We start from the raw sequence: 27,302 nt of genomic DNA on the forward strand, positions 1-27,302 counted from the left end.
TCAACTATAAAATCTGCTGCTAGCTTGACATCTTGTGAAGTTAAACATAATCAACCAATTGCAGATATGATATGTAGGTAAAGGCATAGTTTTGATTTCAATGCTTCTCTCTAAGTATTATAAGGGCCATATCATTATTTTTTAAAGTTTTTATCTAATTGAGGTTCCCAAATTCTGGTCCAAATGTGTGCTATATTTACTTGCTCTATTCTCTTTACACACATACACTGTGTTCATTTCTCAGATAATTTCCTTTTAAAATAGAAATTCAAATGTATTACTTTGTACCAATGTGATTTATCTGATTACATGTCTCTGAGTGGAATCTGAATTCCTGGAAGAGAAGGACTTTGTGTATACATGCTTGATCTCCAATACAGTGCCTCATGGGTGGTATGAACAGATACTGTAACTAATGTTATTGAATGAAGGAATAGGATTTGAATAGATAAACATGTATCAAAATTTATAACGCCCAATTATATATTACATAATATCCATCTATAATATTACATACACGTGCGACAGTTTTGTAAGTTCACCTCCACATTAAAAATGATATTTAATAATATCTGAAAAATTCAAAATGATATATTTGAACACCATTACATGTGAAGTACATCGGGTTTTACAAAGTGTGACTTTATAATAACCTGTAAACTCGTTATTACACACACAGAAACACACTGTTTAACAGGGTATTCACCACAGCGTAATTACAAGCTGCAGGAACAACGAATAATGGTTAAAGTTTGGAGATTCACCTCAGGTAAACAAACCTGCATTTGGATTGTCTAGCACTACTTGACTGATTTTGGCTATTTCTTTGTGAACCTGAATTTTCTGTGATGTGGAGATATTTAATATCATGCTTACGGAATTGGTTTAAAGATGGGACTAATAAATAAAAATCTTTAAAAAAAATCTGGCTTGCTGCCTATGATAAATAAATAAGTAAATAAATAAATAAAGTCTTAAAAAAATCTGGCTTGCTATTGTTTATGTTGCTAAAATCTTTGAAATTTTTATTTTAATTGTGGTAGTATAGAGATTTGATGTTCTAAAATTTACACAATACTCACAAGATTGTTTATTTACAAATACTCATATTTGTTGTAGAGATATAATTCAGCAAGCAGCTTGAAGTAAGAAGAAAAATTCCATTTCCCAGAGACAGTAACTGTTAATACATTAGAATATGTCTTGAATATTTTAAATATCTAGCTATCTTCCTTTCCATGTCTACAAATATGCATATCAAATATTATGTGTATATTTTTTTAAATGTGAGCATATAATAAATGATAAGAATACACAAATTATTTAAAAAATCTGGCTTGCTGCCTATGATAAATAAATAAATAAATAAATAAATAAATAAATAAATAAATAAATAAATAAATAATAAATATCTTTAAAGATGGGACTACTCTATATTAAAAGGCCCTTCAGGAATTTTAGCAGGCATTTTATCCCTCAGATTTAAACTAAGTAAAGGTGTTCCATTTTCCTACACTCTAAGAGTTTTTTCCAATAAGGGAAAACCTGCCCGGATGCCAAATTTGCCAACTCATTGAGTCCAGGTAAAAGAATAAAGGCACAAAACGCTTCACCTCTAACCTCTGATGGATTGCTACACCCGCAGGAAGCGCCGGGCGGACCTCCAGCATCCCAGCATTCCCCGCGCTGCTCCCGTTGCTCTCCTACCGCGTCTCTATGGTAAGTGCCGGCCTCGGAGGCAGCCGGGGCGCTGGTGGCTCAGGCGAGGAGAAGTCAAGAGTTCCAACTTTCCTCTCGGCCTGACAGGCTTTTGGCGCGGAGCGTCGCCATGTCAGAGAAGAAGCAGCCGGTAGATTTGGGTCTCCTGGAGGAAGACGACGAGTTCGAGGAGTTCCCTGCCGAAGGTAACCTCTGGGGCCTGTGGGGCCTGTGGGCCGCGCGGACGGTGACTCAGGCCTCCGGGGTGGAGTCGGCGCCGGCGGGAAGCCTGGACCCCTGCGGCCGGTCCTCGAGGCTCCACAGGCGCGACCCTCCTTGCGACAGGCCTGGGGCTCGGCGTGCCCGGGGCGCCTCCTCAGTGCGGCCGAGCGCCTCCCGCTTCCTCATTGGGAGGAGCCACGGCGTCCTGGGCCTCTGGCCCCGCGTCCAGCGCGCCGGGCCCTTTCACTCTCCCGCTGGGTTACCCGGCGCCTCGTTCTTGCCTCTATAAATCCCCCCACCCCTTTTTTTTTTTTCGTTGTTTTCTTGTAGTGGGCCAGCCTTCCTCTGCCCCTGAGCCATCTAGAACTGAATTGCTGTTTCTGGTTAGGCCAGAGTTGCTCACTTTGAGGACTTTACAAATGAAGCCTGTTAGGCAGAATGGGAGGCTCGGTGTTGGTGGTTAATAAATAACACGTTATTACCTTATCCTTGTTTTTCATTTTTGACCGCTTCAAACTAACAAAGTTAAGTATTTGTGAGACGCTAAAACGTCTCTACATTTTTATTAGTTTCATAGTTACCAAGAGGAGCTTCGTTTTCTCATTGTAACTGATGGCAAATAAGTAGCATTTATTGGGCGATTACTTGTCTAAGTACTTTGCTTGTATTAATTCATTTTCCAGTTCTAGCAAATAGGTACTGGTATTACCATTTTTCAGATAAAGACATCGACGTATCGACGTTTGGAACTATTAAGAAACTTGTCCAGTGGCACATAGCTGGCCAGCCATGATGGATACCTTTTTTTTTTTTTGTTTTGTTTTTTAGAAATAATGTACTGCCTCTGTTTATTTTTTAGATCGTTGTTGCCAGGTAGGTTTCCAGAATTATTTGCTTTATTGGGTAATTGTAATGTGTAGGATAAATATTTGTCTTGTAAGAAGAGGCTACTATGGGGTAGGCTTTCTGAAGGTGGTAGGAAGAGAATTGTGGTTAATGGTGTACAAATCTGTTGTTGAGCAATTACTGCTTCACTAACATTGTCATAAGTTGTACCCCCTGGTGATCCTGTTGTGCATAAAAACCACATAGCTTGAGCATCTGTTCTTTTTACTTATGGTGTGTACTCTGTTATTTTGCTTAGGGGCAGAAGACATTAGTGTGCAGACTCATAAGCTAACCCAGAGGACATTTCAGTGGGTTTAATCTGTCCACACATGTTTTCTCCCTCTCTCTTTTTAAAATATTTTATTTGTTTTATTTGAGAGAGAAAATTTGCTGGCGGCAGTGAGCAGGAAAAGAAGGCCCCCGGCTGAACAGGGAGCCCGGCGGGGGCTGGATCCCAGGACCCTGAAGTCATGACCTGAGCTGAAGGCAGATGCTTAACTGAGCCACCCAGGCGCCCCCAGACATGTTCTTTACCTCACTGTTAAATTGGTTCATAATCTAACATTGAACTGTATAGTAGAGAACTGGTTTATTGAGGGTAGGATCAACTTTTTACTCAAACTTCATATTTCAAATAGTTTTATCACATACAAAGTACAATGTTAAGCACTTTATTTACATCATATAGGCTAACTGTCACCACAGCCATCAGGAAACCGATGCTTAGATTTAAAAAGCTTGCTATTAAGTAGTGAAGCCAGGATCTGAAAGGTCTCTGTGACTCCCCAATATAAACTCTAGTTGTAACCTTTAGCAAAGTGCCTGGCACATACGTAGTAGCTGGTTAATAAATGCTTGATGAACGAATGAACCTGTATTTAAAGTAAGTAGTTGAGAACTGACTGTTTAGAAAGCTCTAGAAATAATTGTGTACCTAATGATACACATGATTTTTCTCAGCAACTTCCATTTCATCAGTTTTTGCAGAATATGTAGTTCTTACTCTAAGCTTATGTTGTGAGCAGCAGTCTGTTCAGAGTCTTGTTATATAGTAAAAAATCTCATTAAACAGGAAAAGCAGAGGATTTTTCTAGAGGGGAGGAGAAGAGGGAGAGAAAATCTTAAGTAGGCTCCATGCTCAGCAACCCTAAGATCATGACCTGAGCCAAAATCAAGAGTTGGTGGATTAACCAACTGAGCCACCCAGGTGCCCTGAGAATTTTTTTTTTTTTTTTTTTTTTTTGAAGACAAAACCCTCTTACAGCAGAACCAATTTATTAGAATTAGTAATTCACCACTTGTTGGTAACTCACCACTAAAGAATATTTGTTGTCTTCAGGTTTGAATGTGTAGAATCTAATTCATTTAGGAATTTTTCCATTTAGAATGAAAAATAACATTAAAATGCCATTGTTTGGTTCAGGTTTCTATGTTTCTTCTGTGGTTTATAACTTAGGCAGGTTTTCGTTTTGTGTTAATTTGAATTGAGATTTTGCGGGGCACAAAATTAGCCCAATAGGTGAAACCAATCAGTATTTACTAATAAAAACTGCTCTTATAAAAAACAAAACTAAAAGAAAAAAACCTGGAAAAATATCACCAAGGAATTACTGAATTATTCTCTCTTGAAACTATACATTTCTTCCTTTGGGTAGTCATAGTTTAGTCTCACTGATGCTCAGTGTGATCCGTGGACCAGCAGTTTTGGCATTAGCTGGCAGCTTATTAGAAATGCAGTGTCTCAACCTAGACCTTCTGAATTAGTTTGGACTTTACCAAGATTCTTAAAAGATTTGTATGCACATTAAAGTTGGAGAATAACTAAATGGCCTATTTTGAATTTTTTAGTATGTGGGTTTTCAGTTCAATGATTATGCCCTGAATTACTTTCCTAATTCTCTGCCTTCTTAGGAAATTCTCTTTCTTGTGATTGTCCTTACAGTAAATGTGCCAATGACAAACTCACTAACAGATACAACTTAAAATGACCTCTAATCATCTTTTCTATCTATAGGAGGTCTGATTTTCAGTGGCCTTGTTGCCTCTCTGCTCCAGAAAGTGGATGATACCCATTGTCTAAGGGTAGCTTGCCGTTACAAGAGACTGCTACATGAAAGCCATTCCTGAAGTTCTGTATCCCTGGTTTGACTAACGGATTGTCCATCTTTTTTGGGAGTGTTGTTGCTACATCTCATCCCAGATAAGAACTTGTTTGCAAGGATGTCATCCAGTCATTTTAAGGAGGGGGAGTTTCTGTATGAAAATGTGCTTTCCTGGAGCTTCTTTGTTTCTTCTTCTTCTTCTTCTTTTTTTTTTTTTTTAAGATTTTATTTATTTATTCATGATAGAGAGAGAGAGCACGAGAGGCAGAGACACAGGCAGAGGGAGAAGCAGGCTCTATGCCAGGAGCCCGATGTGAGACTCAGTCCCGGGACTCCAGGATCACACCCTGGACCAAAGGCAGGCGCCAAACCACTGAGCCACCCAGGGATCCCCTTCTTTGTTTCTTCTGAATAGTTACTCAGTGTGACCTATAACGGTGGTGGTGGGGGTGATTCTCTGAATGTCTAAAGGAACAAATGCTTCTTTAAAAAAAACAAACTTGTCATTATTTAGTCTGTGGATCTGTGTTACATTGGTAGTTCCTCACAGTTACTCTAACTGATAGATGTATAATCTGGTCATTAAGAACTGTTTAAAAATCATATTGAGGATCTTTGTGAAATGCATTCTGCAGCTTTTTTGAGTATTTAAACTGAGAATAGGCTTTATGAGGAGGACATTCAACATACTGGATATGATTGATTATAATTGTGGAGGCTTTGATATGGTTAGACCTGGAAAGCAACTTAAAATCTGAAGGTAAAACTTGTCAAGCTCACACAGCTAGGTTGGTAATAGAGCAGGGTCTAAAACTGAAATACTTTATAATTTATTTGGAACGTCAAACAATTTTTCATATCAGATATTGAAAGGATATTTAAAATATTTTCATTACTCACCTTCCTTTGACAATTAGAAGTGGGTGAGAGTAAAAATGGGAAGAACAAGTGGGCTTTTAGGTTCTTTTATTCTTTCTGTGCCAGAATTGAGATGGGTTTTTTTGTTTGTTTGTTTGTTTTTTGCTTTTTGCTTTTGTTTTTTTGGTAGGGAAAAAAGTCTTTAGAGTATTTAAAAGGAAATTGAATTTGCCTTTAGAAGTAATGGTATTTATAAGAAATTTCTGTTATACTAAGTATTCTATAATTTTTCTATGATCAGTGAAGCTACTTTATTATCTGATAAAAGGCAGTGTACTACCTATGTACCTCCCCACCCTCCTTGAGAAATTGCTGCAGAAGAGACTTATTGATGGAAATCTGTCTGTTGAGACAGACAACAAACAAACTGCTGGTCCCCTCTGGAATAACTGAGGTACTCTCACCTAACAAAGTAGGACAATTTATAATGGTTCTTATCCAGGGAGGTATTTTTGAATGTCATATTCACCTCACAGGTGCAAATGTGAAATGATGACCAACATTAAGGGGTAAAAGCCAAGGATTTTAAATGCTTGTTATGCATAGACCTGTACTGCACAAGAAGAATCATTCTGTGAAAAATGCCACAGAGAAATATTTACAATGATTGGATACCAACTGGACTAAACCATCAATAGGATTTCTTAGAATCTTTTTTTTAGAATCTTAAATATAAAGGTAGATATAACTGAAACTGACTGTGTCAATAATGTACTAGTCAGTTAACCAGTGCCCACAAGGGCTCTGTTATTTTCAATTATTAAATGTAATATAGTAGACATGTAAATAACACTATCACATTTAAATTAGTTACATTCGTAACAAGAAATGAAGAAGTTGTATTACTAAAAATAAAGATAAATATGATGAATGACAGAGTGCTTGTTGAGTGTCCATTCATGGTAATTCTATGCAAGAAGAAAGTTCTTGAACCCTGGGATGGAAAAAGCACAGTGAATCTAAGATCAGACCTATGTTTACAATTCATCTTTCATCAACTTGTAGCTTTTCAATTCATGTTAGTTACTTAATTTCTTTAAAATACTTTTATTGTATTATATATACGATAATTATACATGTAACTGCTTGTAGTAAAAATTTAAACCTATAAAAGCACATAAAGTAAAAAGGAAAAGCACTGTTTCTCCCTGCCTTTCCCTCAAAACATTTGTCGTACTCCAGGGGTCGCCACTGTTAATTGGTTATTTTGGTATCCTTCCAAAATTTATGTATATATTGTGTGTTTATATATATTTTTAAAATACAGAGGACCATATTATAGTATTTTTCATTCTAGAGCAGGTCTCAGTTTGTCTTTGACTTTCATAATTTTGACACTCTTGAAGTTTACAGGCCAGTTACTTTGCAGATTATTCCTCAACTTGGATTTGTCCTGTTTTCACATGATTAGATTTAGGTTTTACACCTTGGCAAGAGTATCATAGTTGTGATTCTGTGTTCTCATTGCATCCTGTCAGGTGGAACGTGATTCACATTTGTTCCATTACAATGATGTTCACTTTGATCACTTTATTAAGGTAGTGTCTGTGAGACTTTTCCAACATCAGATTACTCATTTTCCCTTTTTAATTAATAGGCATTTTGTGAAACTATGGAAATAACAATATTCCATTCGTTGTCAAACTTTCAGTTTATTCATTTGGCCCATATAGACTCATGGATTCTCGTTTAATGGGTTATAATATGTTGATATTACTCATTTTGATCCTCTAATTGTCCTATATTTGAACATGGGGAGCCCCCTTATACTGTCTTCTGTGACCTTTTGACACATCGTCGTCATTCTTTGTGCATTTCCAAGCATTCTGACACAAAAAGATATTATAAGTTGATCTTGTTCTTTCCCTTCTCTCTCTAATTCTGGAATCAGCTATTTCTCCAAGGAGCTTTTTTTTTAGTGGAGAATGATATTCAGAAGGCAAGATCCTAACTCCAGTTGCGCTATTTGCTTTGGGGACCCTCTTAGTAAAAGGAACTAGGAAATATACAAATGTGTGTAAACACTTCTACTCTTTTGCATTTCTATGTGTGTGTTTATAAAATCATGAGTTCACACAGTATCTCCAATCACAGTTCAGCACCGCAGGGTTCATTCTAGCTTTTTTTCCTTTCCATATTTGTAACTCCCTTCCCCAACAGTGAGAAACCTGACTTTCATTGTCTTAAATATATTGTCTATTTGGTCATCCTACCCCCTAGCCAATCTTTGTTACCCCCTCCACCCATAGTTGCCTTCTTTATGTCACTTGGGCTTCAACATTCTTTGCCAGGCCACCCTCTCTCCTTACTTCAGCACAGGATAACTTCTTCACCCTATTCAGGTCTGACACACCAGTCATGCTATGCTCTGCTTCTATAGGAATGCCCTCTTGGCTTTGCTTGGGCTCTGACACCTCATCTGGTACTAGGTGCATTTTCAGTTTTGACATACAGCTTTAAATTGCCTTCGAGAAGGGTTAAACCAATTAAAATTTCTATCTGTAGTTTACCTCTTCCCTCATAAGGTTGCCTATACTTCATATTAAGCTTTTTAGTCATTGTGAAACTGATGGATGAAGAACGGAATGTCATCATTATGATTTTGGGATTGATTTGAGTGAGATTGACCATTATGTTTTTCCTTGAACTGTTACCATCTTAGGCTAAATCCTCAGTTTCTTCATATGTAACTTGAATAGAGTCATATAAGTTTTACATGAATGTGTTGAGATATTTGAATTGCCATAGCAGAATACTGTAGACTGTGAGTGGCTTAAACAATGGAAATTTGTTTTCTCGCAGTTGGAGGCTGGGAAGTCCAAGATCAAGGTGTTGGCTGCTTCAGTTATTGGTGAGAACTCTGGTTTGCAGACTGCTGCCTTCTCATTATGTCCCGATAAGGTATAGAGAGAATGAGTGAGCTCTTTGGTGTCTTTTCCTGTAATGGCACTAATCACATCATGAGGACTCTACCCTCATGACCTTATACAACTCTAATTACCTTCCAAAGACCCCAGCTCCAAATACCATTACATTGGGGGTTAGAGCTTCATCATAAGTATTTTGTGGTGGAGGGAGGGACACATTCAGTTCATACCAGTAGTACATGTAAAATGCATAGCACAGAGTTTGGCAGTAAGTGGTATTCAATAAACATTAGTCCAGTTTCTTCTTTCTAAACTTCTTAGGGAACTGGATTTTGGTTATTTGGTATATACTTAGAATTTCAGTTTCTGGCAAGTATTTTATTTGTAATTTTAGGTATATCCAAAATTAAGGCTGTTAAGTTTGTTGATTATTTAAAAATTGATTATTTTCTAGTATTAAAAACTTTTAAATAATACTGTCACTTTTTTTCCAAAAGTGCTTTAAAAATAGTGTATTATTCACATAAAATATAAAGATACGCAAAACAACAGCACATATTATTTAAGGATGCACAGAGATAGATGTACAAGAAGTATAAAGAAATACAGTGGAGTGAAAAAGCCCTAAATCAGGATACTGGTGCTTGGGAGGGGATAGTGAGAGGTGTAGTCCAGGATATTAAACAGTAAAAATTACTTTGAAAAACTATTTGGATTAGCTGTTTCACTGATTCTATAGAATAAACAAGCAGTAAGTAATTATGACTTCAGTATGTAATATTATTACTGGTTTGTTGTTAAACATTACTCATTGAAAGATGTGATAAATTGTTGAAAACATTGAGAGGAAAATAAAAGTTTCAAAGTTTCAAAAACTATGTTTATACCCTTCTGAAATATTAAAAATTCACCAAGTATATTTTTTTTCCTGTGTTGTGTATGTAATGTTTGGTAGAAATAGTATTGTCTTTTTTCTGGGACATGTTTTTCTTCTTACTTTCTTTACCCCCTCGAGTTCCTGTGAAGTGATTAGTGCATAATAAATTATTTATTCATTCAGTATATATTTGTTGAGTGCTTCCTATAAATCTGGCACTGAATGGTGGAGAGAGAATGATGTAAGCTGCCATTTATCAGCTGTAAGTGCTTTAGATACATAGTCTCATCCATATAGTAGCCTTATGAAGATTTTATGCTTGGGACTCCAAAAATTTCAGTAATTCACTAGGTCACAGTTAAGTAGAGGCTGCACTGAGACAGATTTTACTCCTTAGGTAGATACTTGTCTTTGAATTTAGAAATACCAGAGAGGCAGGGCATAGTGATTTTCGCAGTAAGTTTGAGCTTTTTAGTATTTTGAAGGTGTTTATCTTGTGGAGGTGGAGCTCCAAGCCCTTCCTTCTTCACTCCATTAAACCAGAGCAACTTTGTTTTTGCTTATCTTTTGGGCATCTGGGTAAGATTTCATTGAGTTTCTTTCCAGTGGTGGGCGGGGGTAAGGAGGGTTGGGAATTAGACAAATGGTAATAAGGTGTAACAGCAGTTGAAAAGAAAGGGAAAAAAAGAAGAAAAAAAAAGAGGATATTATTTCCAGTTGTATACAACTGAGATAGTAACATTTGAACAGAGCCTTAAAAAGATAGAAACGTAGAAAAGGGTTTTCAAAAGAAAGAAACACATTTCAAAATAATGTGTTTTTATTTGGCTGTGAAATAGTGTTTATAAGTGCAGGTAGTTTGGGCTTAATATCGGAAAGCTTTAAGCCAAATGTCCAGTTTGGACTCTATCCTTTGATACATGAGCAGTGGAGTTTTTTGGTTTGGTAGGTGTGAGCTTCCTTTAAGCAGTAGGCAGTTTAGGAAAAACCAACCCAGCAGAATTAATTTGGAAAGGTAGAAAAGAGACAGTCAGGGAAGCCGATTAGCAAATTGTTGAAATAGCTTAGCTGCGGACTAAGGGCCTGAGGAAGGTTGTTATTAGGAAAGAAGTGAAGAGAGTGATGCAAAAATAACAAAACTTTGGCAGCTAGTTTGATAAGGACTGTTGGGAATAAGAAGAAATAGGTTGTGATTTTGCACTTGAATGTCTAGTGGAAGACAGGTTGGTGGGGTTCCCATCTTAACTCAGTCATTTGGAGGATCAGAATGAGGGAATTGAGACAAGTGTAGGGCATGAGGGCTTACAAATGATGAGATTAATGGCTTTTGGGAATTTTCTAAAAGTATAGAGAAAAACACTTGGCACTAACAAAGAGAAAGTCAGCATGACTTTATTGTGGAACCATTCTCCTAGAGGCTTGTATTCTTAAATTATTGATGAAAGGAATCATGTTTGAATTTTCTTCTTTTAAAATATAAGAACAATTATAAATGGTTATGTAAGTTTTTTTGAGCCTCTGTTTCAGACTGCTGAGCATAAATATCTGAAAGCTCTCCAGTAGTATGGTAACATCATTTATGACTTGCTTTTGGTTGTTTGGTCTGAAGTTCCTTGATGAAATTTTTGGGCCTTGTTGGAGAAAATACGGTAATATGACGCTATGCTAGGAGCTGATTTTTAGCCACTGAATAGATATGAGACCTGTAGGGTCTAGTTGTTTTTGTATCATGGTAACCTATAGAAATTACATTTTTAAAAGGTTTAATCTACTTTATATAGTTGAAGCAGGAACACATATATATCTCAAAATGGCTAGATCTGGTGTGGCTTTATTATCATATTCATGAGCATAATGATGATGATTGCAACCATTACTGTTTTATTTTACACTTACCTGTGATGGGACATGTACAATTAAAAAATTTTCAAACTTTAATCTTTTATTTAAAATACTTTTCTTCATATAATGTTCTGCATATAGAGGCACATTTTTTATTTGAAGAAACTTTGTTGAAGATTATTTTTTTTATATGCGGATTTGCTTTACTATTAAGGAATGAATGAAAATTTGATGCTCCACATTGGTATAAAATAGGGCATTTGCAACCTTATATGGTATAAGTGGAATTTTTTCTTTATTTTTCTTCAAAGTAGTGTACATCATACATTTAAGAAATTTTGGAATGTGTATTGGAGAGTGGGGAGAGTAAGTAATTTCACAGATAATAAGTTGAGAGGAAACCCTTTTCCATCCTTAAGTATCAAGGTGCTACTTAAAGTATGTGGGATCTTTGATAGTTCAGATTTGTGAAATTTAAGGCCAGTTACAGATGTAATTCTCTGGCATATGTGGGCAAATCCAAATTTGGGGGCCAAGTCTTAAATAATTTAGAATTCCTAGAAACTTATGTATTAGGCATCTGTTATTGGTTATTTCCAATACTGACTTCTTAAAATATGGTAATTTTTTTTTACCAGTACACATCTGGAGGCCTGCACACTGAAGTAAACACAGCTGTGGTTATTTAAATGATTAATCACAATCCTGGCAGTGCATTTAGTGTTGAAGATAACATGTATACTTTTATAAAGTCATCTATGTATTGAAGAAAAGCATTAGACGTGAATCAGGTATCCTTTGATTTTTTTATTTTGCCCTTTTCAAAAACTAATTTTGGGTTTAAAGCTTTAAAAAGGGGTGATTAAATAAAATTGCATAGTTATCAGTATAGAGTTATAATTGAAAATTAAAACACAAATCAGGGATATATTACAAGAAATGCCAGATATCAGCGATTATAACAATCATGGCTTTTTAATTTTCACATCCATTTATTATGAGTATACATACATTGTAATTTGCATGTATTGTAACATGTACAGTATGGAGGATTTATAAGTGTTGGCAAATAATACTTAGGTGTATTATACCTTATCTCTTAAACTTTTACTAATATACTATGTTCAGTACATTCTTTATTAATAAGTCTAGGGGCATCTGGGTGGCTTAGTTAGCTGAGTGTCTGCCTTCAGCTTAGATCATGATCTCAGGGTCCTGGGATCAAGCCCCATATTGGGCTCCCTGCTCACAGGGAGTCTACATCTCCCTCTCCCTCTCCCTCTGCCCCTGCCATCTGTCTCTCTCTCTCTCAAATAAATAAATAAAATGTATAAAAATAAATAAAATCTTTAAAGTTTCTACCAAAAATAGATTATGGATTCCCATTTGTCAGTGTGAATGAACACATGTTTTTTCATTGGTGTTCTTGTTAAATAATTTAAGATGCTTAATAAGTTGTAATTCAAAAGGTTATATATTGTCTTAGATTCTTCACCTGTGATAATTGGAAGGATAGTATGTTAAACTGATAAGAACAGATACTACACTTGATCTTAGCCAAAAGGCCGAGAAGCGATGGAAGGATAGTATGTCATACAGAGTTCTTCAGTGGATCTTTCTCCTAAGATAAGGCGTTAAGGTTAAAGAGTAATATACTGAAATTCATATGATTATTTATGAAGAATTTAACCAACTTTTCCATTTTTGTATCTTTGTCTACTCAATAGTGTTGTAATTATGAAGTACCCTCTAATACTTTTAAAGAAATACAGAACTATCATGATGAATCTTTTTGTGTGTTCTACCTAAAATTTTGCTCTCAGTATGGTCCTGCCCCACTCTCATGAGCCAGTCTTTTCTTTCAACTTTATTTTTACCTTCTTCATTTTCCTTTCCTTGCCATTAAAATAGCATGAGACAGTTTTAAAAGGAGAGAGAAACACTTAATCTGTATGCTAAATGATCATCAGAATTCAACTTGATAAACCAAAACTTGTACCATTCTTAAAATTTTTTAAAAGACACTGTTTAAACTAGTATTTTTTGTATATTTTTTTATTGGAGTTCGATTTGCCAACATACAGGATAAACTAGTATTTTTCATGTTAAGAATTTTGATTTTTTCGATCCTACTTAGAGTTAGGAATTGGGAGCTCCTACAAAACAAGTTACTGAGTTTGTTCCTTTCTTTTTGGTGAGTCTCTGAGGCTGTTGGATACAAATTAGCAGGTGTGGATTTCTTTTTGTTTTTTGTTTTTTTTTTTTTAGTCCATTAAGTTAAAAATTCTTCAGTTACAAGCCAGCTTGAAGACATTTGAATGATAACAAGTAATACAGTATTGAAATCAGCATTTTGATTCAGGTCATAGTAAGATTAAAAGTTCCTGGTGGAGGGTGGTTTGCTCTTCTTGAAAGGGTAGGCCTACAAGATTAGCAGAGAAATGTGAAGTATTTTATTTTATAGTTCTAGACACAGTATTGTTTACTAGGGAGTAGTGTAGGTAGAAACAACCTAGTTAACAGTTCAGGAAGCTGGTTAGTTAGAACCGTTGCAGGCTGATGATAGGAGGCTTTATGTCTTAGAACTTTTAAAACAGTTTAGTTGTGACTTGAGTTACGTCACCCCCTTTACTCAAGAGCATATTATCTAGTCTTAATGTATTCAGATTATTTTGTTGGAACATTATACTCTATTAGATACCTTTATGAAGACTGCTTAAAGCACAGTAAAACTAATACTTGACAATTCCTATTTCTAGGCTCAGTGCAAATATTTGCACCTTCTTTGTTGTATAGTAGTGATAATGGAGCTGGTTTTCAAACAAGGGTATAATGTTAGTGATCTCCAAAGCTTTTTCTGAAATTTTGTAACTTTAAACAGTATTTCATCTTAGCCATTTTATAAAAACTTAAAGTATTAAAGCCATGTCTTGCTACATTGTAGTGTAATTATATAGTTTTATGCCAATTTTTTATACTGGAAGGCTTAGTGTAATTAGCACAACATAAGAATCATAAAATCCTAAGCTGTCTGTTAATACTATTAGGTAGCTCCAGAGCTATAGGTTACAATAAGACTGGAGGGAATGTAACCTATAACTCTGGAACTATCTAATAGTATTAATAGAAAGTATAGTTCCATTTACCCAGTGTTTTATTGAGTGCCAGCTGTGTTCCCAGCACTCAGCTCTGGGTATCAGACTTGAAGATTTAGTAAAATCTGGTTCCTACCTGAAGGTTTTGAAAAGTAATGGGTAGGAATGGTGGTGATATTTTAGACATCAGTGGAGGATGGATATAAACTGTATAAGACTGGGGTGGGGGGACAGAAAGACTACAGTAATATTTATGAAGGGAATAATCCTAAATTAATATGTGACAGTAAGAATAGAGGAGTGGAGACTTATTCTGGAGATAATTGGCACTTGGAATGGAAGGGACATAATGAGTGATTGTGGTAGTTAAAGGAGAAAGCGTAGCTAAGATTCCTCCTAAGTTTCTGTCTTGGGCGACCAGATAAATAGATGTACTTTATTCTGTTCTTAAATCATGATGATGACATGTACTGCATTTAAAAATTTTGTTAGGTACATAACGTAATGAATAATATACCCATGTTATGAAAGATTGTTGAATAGTTTTAATTTATATGTACATTATAAGGGAAACCTAATATCACACCTTTTGTTATTTTTCAAGTTGAAATGTTCTTAGCCACGATTCTAATAAGTAATTACTAAGGTGACGCTTATGGCTAGGACATAAGAGAGAGTATAACTTTACTGTTTTGGGAGGGAAAGAGGTCATTCAACAATATACAAGGTCTGATTTAGAGTTCTGTTTCATCATTCATAGCCATTTGGTGTGCATGATGCTAGGTCCTGTTTGTGGTTTAAGAATAAAAAGGTAAATCAGAGTTGTTACTTTTAAGGAGCTCAGACATAAGTGATGGACATAGACATATAAATTGATAATTATGGTTGTAAGTGCTATAATTTAGACACAAAAGAGGAACCTAATCTCTGAAGGTAAAGAGGGGGAGATGGGCATAGGGAAGGCTTCCAGAGATGATTTACAAAATGATTTTTTTAAACTACTTTTCCCACCTTTTAATTTTGAAACTTTAAACCCTATAGAAAAGTTTTTAAAAAGAGGACAAAAAAAAAAGAGGACAAGGTCCGGAGTGAACAAAATGGATGATGGGTCAAAAAGTACAACTTCCAGTTACAAAATAAGTCATAGAAATGTAATGCATATAGCATGGCAACTATAGTTAGTAATACTGTATTGCATATTTAAAAGTTGCTAAGAGAGTAAATCTTAAAAGTACTCATCACAAGAAAAAATTTAGTGACTATATGGTAATGGATGTTATCTAAACTTATCGTGGTTATCATTTTGAAAAATATACAATTACTGAATCATATTGTATATCTGAAACTAACGTTCTGTGTCACTTGTACTTCAATTAAAAAAAGACAAATATCTAAGGTTTTTCAGTTGCTAACATTTTGTCATGTTTATTTTATTTCTATCGTATATGACAGAAGTATATACGATATATATCAAATCTATTTGAAAACCACCTGCAAGTAAACTGTTGACAAAGTAACACAATTCTTAAATATTTTAGCATGCATGTCTTAAAGGGGGGCGTGGTTCTCTAAAACAATTTTACAATCATGTTTCAGAAAATTAATATTAATATGATATCCAGATATACAGTCCATAACCACAGACATTACTGACTGTTCCAGAAAAATATCTCGTCAGTTTTTCTCCGCAATCCATTGGCATACATACCATTAGTTTACCTACACATTATATTGGTTGTTTTATCACTCTTGGCTTTAAAAATGTAAAACAGTCCCTTTTTTTTGTTTGTTTTTCATGACATTAACTTACTTGAAGATATTAGTTATAAAGAGTTTCACATTCTGGATTTGCCTGATAGTTCTCTCATGGTTAGATTAAGGGTTAGCATTTTTAATGAGAGTACTAGATAGGTGATGTTTATTTCTCATTGCATTACATCAAGAGACATATTACAATTTGTCACAATTTTTTGGTGATGTTAAATTTAATCTTTGGTTAAGATTGTGATTATCAGATCTCTCCATTTTTTTCCCTGTTGTAATAAGTAAGTAATCTACTCTGTAGTCCCAGCTATTTTTCACTCACTAGTTTTAGTATCCATTGATCCTTGCCTAAATTGCACTGAGGATTGCAAAATGGTGATTTTCTAATTCTGTCATTCTTTTGCATTTATTTCCGTGGGAATTGTAAAGAGCATCCCCTCCCCAGCGTCCTCTCCCCCAACATATTGCTATGGACTCATGGATTTTTTTCATTTAATTCAATCTGTCATTCTTTGTGATTCTTAAATTGTTCCAGATTTGGCCAATGGAAACACTTTTAAGCTAGTTTTTGTATTTTTGACATGTTTTCGGGCATTATAAAAAGGAATCCCACATTTACCTATTAACTTTCTTATTCTAGATCTGAGATCAGTTGTTTCTTCAGTGAGCCATAGTTCCTTTTAATGAGGAATGGTATTTTAACTAAGTAGGCATCAGGTCCAGTAGTAGGTTCAAAAGAAGGCAGAAAGACAAAAAGATGAGAAACAGCATGTTTGATGACTAGAAAATTTTAGGAAATTTCAAAACATGAAGTGAAGTTAGGGCTGAATGAAAATGAAGATCTTGTGGATTGCTTGTCATGGTTTTTTTTTTCAAGGAGGAAATGTGTATGAGAGAGTACTTTAAGCCACATGACTAACATGAGTGAGTCATCCCAGTGGATTTAAATTTAAATAATTAAAAATATTTGTCTTAAAACAAATACATTATGCAAAATCATACAGATTTTTTGTAAGAAAACAAAGCTATGTCAAAATTACAGCAGGTGGTCCATCTTAAGTAGGACAGCAGAGTATGCATAAACTCTCTTCTGGGATGCTTTGATGTTATTTGAAAAAAAGAATACATAGGGTGACATTCTCACCCTAGAGGCTAGATTTTTATCAGGATCCAGAAAGTAGAAGCAAGAAGAACTTGATAGAAGAATATTGCCATTATAAAGGTAAGAAATGGTAATGTGAATGTTTGAGGTAATAGGGAAGGAGATGTTAGTTTACATATGTTTTCTAAATATTGTAAACAAAAGCTAAAATCTAACCCCTCCCCCACCACCAAAAGGGAAAGAAGAAAAAAGGAAAATTGAGAAAACTAAACACTACAGCATTCCTCTTTGTACATATTTATATTTGTCCTTTAAAAATAAAAATTTTACATTGATAATAGGCAATTGTTAGTAATGGCTAATAATTTGGTCCATTTTTTTATTTATGTATGAGTTACCCTTTTATATGTTTAGCAGTTTTGAATTCCAGGCTGGTATCTTCCTGCTCTTCAATTTACTTTTGTGTTGTTGGTGCTGTTTTGGAAGATTGTGAAGTACACCTTATAAAAATTAGCCCAAGGAAAAATCAGGAAAGTAAATATCCTCCAGAAATTATAATAAATTTTCATGACAAATAGAATTTTTATTTTTTTTATTTATTTTTTTTTTTTTTACAAATAGAATTTTTAAAATTAACTTCTGTTTTAGATTATCTGCAAATTCAAGAATTGAGAGAACAAGACAGCATAAATTGAAATTTAAAAAGGAAGGTTACCATTTCTTACAGATACAGTATTAAATGTTTTGAATTGTGAGTCTTGAATGGCAAACTTTCTGAAGTTTCTGTATTTATGGAAATAACATGTGAGAAGTATTTAGATAGCATCTGTTTCTGTTTTTAGACTGGGCTGGTTTAGATGAAGATGAAGATGCACATGTCTGGGAGGATAATTGGGATGATGACAATGTAGAGGATGACTTCTCCAATCAGTTACGGTAAGCTTTACGTCAGATTTTATATAGCTTAGTATTAATTGTAAGGACGGAATATGTAACTTACATATGATAATTGACCTCTTTAAAAGATAATTAATCTTTAAAATATGTTTTTGAATTATGGAAAAGAAAAACTATTACGTTCATCTATGTTTCTAAACATGAATGCTTTGTGTAATTGCATAGGACTTTTATTCTTTCTAGTTTCTTTACAAAGGTAGTTAAATAGAAGCATATTTGCAATTTTTTATTTATGTGGGTTTAATTCTGTCAACATTAATTTTTCACCAATGTTGAATATCTCAGCAGAAATTAGAACCAGAGTGCTAGCATCCAAAAGATTGGTGATTCTTAAACTGGAATGGAGATTGGGGTGATGGGAGTACCTTTTCATATTCCTGTACAAATTTACCTAATATGGTTGATTGAAGTAAAATTCATGTATCATAAAATTAATCATTTTAAAGTGTTCAATTCAGTGGCAGTTTGTATATTCATAGTGTTGTGCAGCCATCATGTCTATGTAATTCCAAAGCATTTCCATCACCCCAAAAGGAAACAGCATATCTATTGAGCAATCACTCTGCATTCCTCTTTTTCTAGTCCCTGCTTTCTGTCTATAGATTCGCCTGTTTTAGATATGTCATAAAAATGGAATCATACAATAAGTGATCTTGTATGTCTAGCTTCATATAGTTAGTATAATGTTCTCACCTTCCATGCATGCCATAGCATGTATCAGTACTTCATTCCTCTTAATGGCTGAATAACATTGTATGATATGCTAAGTTTGTTTATCCATTCATCAGTAGATGGGCTTTGGGTTGTTTTTGGATACTGTGAACTGTGTTATTACTGTGAGCATTTATGTACAAGTTTTTGTTTGAATACTTATTTCCAGTTTGGGGGAATGTAATCCCAGGAGTGGAATTTGTGGATCATATAATTCTGTTTAACTTTTTGAGGAACTGCCATACTCTTTTTCCACAGCAGCTTTACAGTTTTACATTACTACCAATCGTGTATGAAGGTTCTAAGTTGTCTACATTCTCATCAAAACTTTTTTTTTTTTTAGTATAATCATCCTAAGGGATGTGGACTGATATCTCAGTGTGGTTTTGATTTTCATTTCCCTTATGACTAATGATGAGCCTTTTTTTCATATATTTGTTGACAATTTGTATATCTTCTTTGGAGAAATAATCTAGTCAAGTCCTTTGCCCATTTTTAAGTTGGGTTGATTGTCTTTTTGTTGTTGAGTTGTCAGAATTCTTTATATATTCTAAGTACTAATCCCTCGGCAGACCTATTGTGTACAGATATTTTCTCCCATTCTGTTCACTGTCTTTTCATTTTGGTCACAGTGTTTTTGCACATAAGTTTTTTGGTGTTTCTTTTTCTTTCTTTTCTTTTTTTTTTTTTTTAACTATTTACTCATGAGAGACATAGAGAGGCAGAGACATAGAGGGAGAAGCAGGCTCCCTACAGGGAGCCTGATGCCGTACTCCATCCCTGGACCCCCATAACGCCCTGAGTTGAAGGAAGATGCTCAACCATTGAGCCAGCCGGGTATCCTTGCACATAAGTTTTTAATTCAGATGAAGTCACGTTTATCTACTTTTTAAAGAAATTACCGCCAGATTCAAAGAAAATTTATCCCTATGTTTTTATCTAACAATTTTGGAATTTTAGTTCCCGACATTTAGGTCTAAGATCCATTTTGAATTAATTTTTGTACATGGTTTGCGATAAGAGTCTAACTTCATTCTTTTGCAAATGGATATCCAGTTATACCAGTACCATTTGTTAAAGAGACAATTCTTTCCTCCCTAATTTTATTTTGATTCAACCCACATATATCTGTCTTGGCTCCGGAGTTATCTAAGTAAACTGTCATACTTTGCTCAAATCAAGACCTAGTGGTCCTACTGCAGTTCTCACTTTCTGGTCTAGTACATTTGTTTAAAAAAGATGATTTATAATAAATTTAATGATGATGCAGTACCTTTTGTTCTACACTGCATTTTTCACAGGCTCAAAAACCCTACATTCTAAAGACATTTTAGTATTTTGCTGGAGACTAATAACAATTTTATCTATCACCTTTCTCCCCTTTTTGAAAATGGCACAATTTACCTTTCACTGTTATTCTGGTATTTTTACAGTTCTCCATGATTTCTCAAAATGGCTGACTCTGTTTTTTGACTGAATCTTTCATTCTTTCAGTTCTCTGAGATGTAATTATTCAGAACCTAGAGATTTTAAACTACTTTAATACAGTTTAGAGTTATCTCACCTGTCTTAGTTTTCAATTTTGTATTAACGATGTTTTTCCTGTTGCACTTTTATGAACAAGATAGGAACCAAGGCTGTTAAACAACAATTCTGCTTTTTCTCTAAATCTGTTAATACTACATCTCTTCTAAGCATTGAATCTGTTCTCATTCTTCTTTATTCATGTATGGCTCTCAGAACCTTTTTTGTTCTTTTCTTTCTCAGTCCATTCTGTGATTAAATTCTGTGTGTATAAATTCTTGCCACTTTTCTTTTTGCATTTATTTTTGATTTTTGTTCTTTTAAAACTGAACATCAGAGAACACTTTGCTACCTTGTTTTTAAGTAGGCATCCCCCCCTTGCTTCCCTCACTAGGCTCATATTATGTTGTTAGAGTATTTTCAGGTCTTCTGCCTCTGCTGATATCCATTCTGACTTCTTAATCATCTGTCAGTTTTTTTTTTTTCTCTTACCTTGAAATTTTTCAAGTTGAAGCTAAATGAGTTTTCTTCCTTTGCTATTCACAAAAGTCAAATTTCTCCAAAATATTTTTCTTTTTTGTCTTTCAAAATCAGAAAATAGCACTTTTCTCTTAAAAATTACATTAAGACATTATTAAATACAGTGATCTAACCAGGGGACTTTTAGTAGTAAATACATTGATAATTGGATTTTTTTGCCGCTACTGCATCTTGCCCTTATTCTGGCTTGAAAGTAGAGCATATTATTTGTGGCTTATTGTTTTTATAATACACCTACATGATGTTCTTATGTTCTCTCTTGTGTTCTGCCTTTAGGCTTGTGGATTTCCATAAGAATATAAATTTTGATACTTTTATTAGTGAATAAGATTTTTCTTTTTATTTCCCTGTGTGAATCATGAGTTGTTTTTCCGCATGTGGGCTGATATATCACCAGTGCTATAAAATAGAACTTACTGTATTAGTGGAAATGTTCTATAAACTGCCCTATCCAGTACAGAAGCCCCTAGCCGCATATGGCTCTTGAGCACATGAAATGTAGCTAGTGCAGCTGGTGAATGGAATTTTATTTTATTTTATTTTAATAAATAGCTACATGCAACTTCTATATTGGACATTTCAGCCTCAGATAATATTTTTTATCTTTGCTTTAAAAAAATTATGATTAACAAGTCTCTTGCAAAGATGTTCTTTCTAGTTTTGGAAAACATATAGAGGTCCCTAATATGATATTATAAACCACGGTAAATAACATGTTTCACTGTGTTCTGATATTGTATATGAGTCCTAATACATCTCACTTTGGAGAAGCAGTACATTTTCTAGAATCACTGATTCCCTGGGTTCCAACTCCAGACTGCCTGTGAACAGCTACATGTCTTAGCAAGGACTTAGCCTTCCACTCTCCAGTGTTTTTCTCTTTCAGTGTAATTACTCCTAAAAAGTAGAAGTAGAAAGAAAAAGGCCACCTGTGTCTCCCAAGTAACTACAAGTCATTATAGAGAAATATATCAGAAGCAGCAAAAACAGAGTAACTTAATTCTTCTTGGAGTTTTGGACATGTTGCCATGTTCAGTAGGAATGGGTAGGATTAATTCTGCTGACCTTACTTCACATGTTACATTAAAAAATCCAAGAAGCCAATATTGTTCTTGATTTACTGTGTTAAATTTAGCCACTGTCCTATAGCAGAGTACTTTCTTGGATAAGAGGGGTTCTCAAACCTACCAGTGGCTATTTGTCATATTCTTCTTTTGTTGAAAAAGGAAAGCTGCTGTTTTGTTCAAGCAGTGTACATTTGCTCTGTATGTCCTATGCTACTGTTCCAATAGTGCTGGATTTCTTTTCTTCTCACATCTCTTTGTTAGATTTTTTTCATTCAACAAGCTGATGACACTAGGGTATTTGTATTGTTTTGTGTTTTGTACTTAGTGGCCTCAATTTATTGTCCTTTTGATTGATTTTTATACTAAATTCTAGCAAAAAACTTTTCATCTTCTCTAAAAATTTAGCTAATAGGAAAGCATATCATAATCTCCTTTGAGTTTGTTAACAATGTGTAAATGTGGTTAGTCACCACCTCCTCTCAGTAAGGCAGGTGCAAACCTGGACTGATTTGGTATACTTGTTAACTAAATTGTAGGCTGAATTTTGGGGATTTGTTGTTGTTGTAAAATAAGAGAAAGTGAATAACAGAACATTGGTTCTGTTAAAGGCAACAGAAAATTATTATTTAAGAAACTTTTGGGATGCCGGGATGGCTCAGCGGTTGAGCCTTTGCCTTCAGCTCAGGGTGTGATCCTGGGGTCCCCCTGCCTGTCTCTCTGTCTCAAATAAATAAATAAACAAACAAACAAATAAATAAATAAAATCTTTAAAAAAAAGAAACTTTTAAAATTATTTCCATTTTAAGTAGAAAACATGAAGGACAGACATAATTTTTAATCCCTGGGCAAAGGGCAGGGGGTAGGGGAGTGGGTAAAGGAAGCATTTTGGTTAAATTTAGCAAAAGGAGTAGTATCAGAAATTTGTGCTGATCTTTTGACTCCTAAATGGATGATTTACCAACAGTCTATACTGTCCTCTACACTTGACCAGAAGAAAAAATATTTTATATGAATAATCTCTGACTTTAATATTATTTATGGATCTTGGATCAGTATTTGTATTATAAAGAACTATAAAAATTTTAGAGACATTTGGTTAAGTGAATAATAAATATACAGTATTCCTACATGTGTTTTTGTTTGTTTGTTTGTTTGTTTAAAGGTTTATTTATTCATGAGAGAGAGAGAGAGGCAGAGATATAGGCAGAGAGAGAAGCAGGCTCTTCGCAGGAACCGGATGTGGGACTCAATCCCAGACCCCGGGATCATGACCTGAGCCAAAGGCAGACGCTCAACTGCTGAGCCACCCAGGCGTCCCACCTACATGTGTTTTTTGTGTTGTGTTTACATTGAATAGTGTGATAATGTCCAAGCTAAATTATACTTGAGAACAAATGTCAGTTTATCTTACGGGATGTAATGGTGTAGGGCACATTAATCCTACTTTACATTTATACAGTGTTTTATCATATTTTGGCCCTGAAATAATTTTGTTGTGAACTTCTATAAAATTGAATTGTGGCAAAGAAGTTACTGATGATACTTGGAGTGGTAGTGTAAGTAGCTGAAATTGATTACAAGGCTAACTTTTTTTGTGCATCTGTTTTATACAAAGCAGATCAACAATTAATATGCTCAGAGTATGATTGAAACTTTAGGTTGAATAAATAAAATTATAAAAATATCTTTTAAAGTGTGTGTATTTTTAAATTTTTGAGTTTTTTATCCATATTTACAATTTTTAAAGTAAAATTTTTAGTATTTTATAACATTTCTTTTGTCTACATATAGTTAATGCAAAATAATTCCCATGCACCTTTACATTTGGTTAATAATTTTTGTCTTGGTTAGAGCAATAGATATATGTCAGTATAAAGCAGTCTTCTATTCTTTGTGTAAATAGCAATAATACCTATTATGATGATTTTAAAATTCCTAAAAAGCTTGATATCAAATATCTTGTGTTCTTGGCCGTGTGGTTGGTAATTCTTAAAATTTGCTTAAATATTTATTATGAAAAAAATAAGTATTTATTATGAACAGGACATTTGTATGTATTTCAAAGATATTTGGAAGATAGTAGTAAATCTCTCGTATTTCTTTGTTAAATAGATTTATCAGAAAATTAAGGAGTATGAAATGTAAGTTAACTTATGGGAAAGCAGAATTTTATTAGCATTATGTTGATTCACATTCAGTTTTTTTCTTATACAGATTTTCTTTTAAGGGAGTAAAGTAAAGCTACCTGATAGTATTTTAAATGGGTGCCTAGGCTTAGCTCATTGTATTATTTATTGTATTATTTATAAAAAACACTCTGTTTCTTTAATTTATCATAAAGAATGTCCAGTGATGTTGTTCTTTTGTGTTTTATTATAGAGCTGAACTAGAGAAACATGGTTATAAGATGGAGACCTCATAGCATCCAGAAGAAGTGTTGAAGCAATCTAAACTTGAACTGTTTATTAAATTCTAGGACAGAGAACCCAGGATGGAACACTTAAAAAATGTTTATTTCATTACCTGTTTGGATTTATTTTTGTTTTTGTAACAAAAAAATAAATGTTTTGATCTAATCTTGGTTTGGATCAGAAGTCTTGATCTTTTGCTGCCTGTCATTAATTTTCTCAGACTATTTGTGATTTTCTCGGACTTTAGTATATAGAGATAGTAAATTCATCTGATCCCCAATTCAGTACTTTTGTTAAACCACATCAATTTAATGCTGAACTTATTTATAAGGTTACTTCTCCTAAGTTACATTTAACCTTAATCTCATCTGTATTTTTGAAAGCTCAGGAAACACTTGCTGACATCTCTAAGATGACCCTTTAAAAACCTGTGTTTTAAAATATTAATCATTTTCAATTGCTGTAATTAGTTCCTAGCCATTAATAATAGTATTAATAGTTGACAGAGTAGTACTAGTACTTAAAATCAAGTGGTTTGATCACAGTTCTAAGAATATGTCTTCTGTCAGAATTGGTGAGGTAGGATCAAGATACTTGTTAACATAGGCATATTCTCAGGTACTACGTAACAGATGCATTTAGTATAATTAATATTCTGCAAAGTGATTATTGTTGCCACACCTACTTTTGTGAGTGAGATATAATTTAGTTGGTAAAGGATTCTTCCTGATAAGACTTAGAATGAAGCTAATGTATAACTTTTATTAGAAAAATTTTCAAAATTGAATGTGTTATTTAGGAGAATTAGAACTGTTGAACAAAGTGTAAAATTTATGTGACATATATTGACACCAAAATAAAGTTAGGTGCCTAAAATATAATTTCAGTTATGCCTCAAAATGATTTTGAACATAAGTAAGCTTTTTCCTTAGACCAAGCATAAATCTGCCTTGCCTACATGACAGAACTGCTGGATAAGCAGATAGACTAAGAAATAACAAAGATCTCTGGAAAGTGTAAAAGCAGCTCCTATTTTTATGATCCTGTAGTGCAGCACAAGCAGGCCTGCTACTGTTGTGGCATGTGAAGAAATATTTTGACGTATATGTTCTCCTTACTCTGGTCAGTGATTATCTTTAGATGTTGTATCAGTGGTCACTTGTACAGTGTCAGATCATTACCCAGAAGGATGGCTACCTCATAGGACTTTATTTTTATTTTTTATTTTTTTCTTTTAATTTTTATTTATTTATGATAGAGAGAGAGAGAGAAAGAGAGAGGCGCAGAGACATAGGCAGAGGGAGAAGCAGGCTCCATGCACCAGGAGCCCGATATGGGATTCGATCCCAGGTCTCCAGGATCGCGCCCTGGGCCAAAGGCAGGCGCTAAACCACTGCGCCACCCAGGGATCCCCCTCATAGGACTTTAAATTGGTGCAGGGTATAATCTTGAAACCTTATCAGAATTGGGCAGAGGCTTTCCTGGGTTTTCACTAGTTATCTAGTGTTTTGTTCTTAATGAAATTTCAAACTTTAGTTTTGGTGTTCTTTTCTGTTAAGGATTGAGTACCTGAAAACTGGTATTTGGTATTAGCATGATGAAGCCATCAGTGGTAGAAAGTGAGACTAGTAAGCAGCTGAAGAAAATTATTTTTATGGGATTTTACAGTTAATAGATTTCTTTAAATTTTGATTTTCACGACAGCCCTGCCAAAGCAGGCTGGAAGGGCCTATCATAAACAGAAAACCACCTCAGAAAATGAAGAGGTGAAAGAGGCCAAGGTTGCATAGCTAACAGGTGTCAGATAAAGACTAGAATCCAGGGTGGTTCTTTTTTTCTTTGTCATTTTCCATAATCACTTAATTCCATTTGAAATAGTGTTGAATTCAAATTGTAGGCCTTGGATTAGAATTGTTGCCACTGGGTGCTAAGTCTCTTCTTCCTATTTCCACTAAATGTTTAGAGAACTATGATAATGAGCCAACACTCTTTTGAAAGATTGTATGGTGTATGAGTAATGCGTGTTTATGACATATTATGATCTGCTCTGTACTTTTAAAAGATAGCCATATCCTTTCTGTTCCTACCAAGTTAAGAGAGGGAACATCTTCCATCCTTTTGGCAGAGAGCTAACATTTGCACTACTTTCCATCTACCCACACATATGACGCTGGGGAGTTAGACTTGAGTTTTATAGCTGCTTTAATGGCTCTGGTTGTATTCCACCTCTAAATCTTGTCATGGGTCTAGATTCTGTCCTGCATCCACTTCTTGCTCTATCCATACTACATTCTCTGTAGTAATTTCATCCAGTCTCAGTTGCTTAAAAAACAAAAAACCCTCCATATGTATGATTTCATGCTCTGTTTTCAGTCTTGGCCTCTCCTTGAAATTCTAAACTTTCATATCCACTCACAGCTTGATCACCTCTCCAATATCTAATGGGTATCTTAAAGTTAACTGAGTAGAAACAGAAGACTTGATAATTATTCTTAGACTGATCTTTCATCCAGTCTTTCCCATCTCAGTAAATACTTCACCTTCTTTCTGATTGCTGAAGCCAACACTATAATAAGACCTATTCTTGGAATCCTCTCTCCTAGTATTTGATCTATTGACCAGTCTTGTCAACTCCACCTTCAAAGCATACCCCATGTAGTTGATATCACTGCTTGCTACCCAGCATCTATTTCCCCCTTACTCTTTTCTAACAAATC

General features: G+C 34.6%; 2 long non-coding RNA genes and 1 pseudogene across 3 annotated transcripts; 2 read left to right on the top strand and 1 right to left on the bottom strand.

Moving 5' to 3' along the window:
* The first annotated feature begins 1,695 nt into the window (after window positions 1–1,695).
* Window positions 1,696–24,768, top strand: LOC144288871 (uncharacterized). Its single transcript, XR_013356890.1, has 3 exons — window positions 1,696–1,904; window positions 18,218–18,311; window positions 24,554–24,768. It is a non-coding gene; the product is annotated as an uncharacterized LOC144288871 (long non-coding RNA).
* On the top strand, window positions 1,916–12,937 carry LOC144288872 (uncharacterized). Of its 2 annotated transcripts, none has more exons than XR_013356892.1 (3): window positions 1,916–2,793; window positions 8,631–8,729; window positions 12,053–12,937. It is a non-coding gene; the product is annotated as an uncharacterized LOC144288872 (long non-coding RNA). The 2 variants fall into 2 exon arrangements; XR_013356891.1 differs by lacking the exon at window positions 1,916–2,793 and adding an exon at window positions 2,800–6,222.
* On the bottom strand, window positions 12,865–12,991 carry LOC144289238 (U2 spliceosomal RNA; annotated as a pseudogene).
* Window positions 24,769–27,302: the final 2,534 nt, after the last annotated feature.

This window comes from Canis aureus, chromosome 18 (genome assembly GCF_053574225.1).
Source record: "Canis aureus isolate CA01 chromosome 18, VMU_Caureus_v.1.0, whole genome shotgun sequence".
NCBI classification, from domain to species: Eukaryota; Metazoa; Chordata; class Mammalia; order Carnivora; family Canidae; genus Canis; species Canis aureus.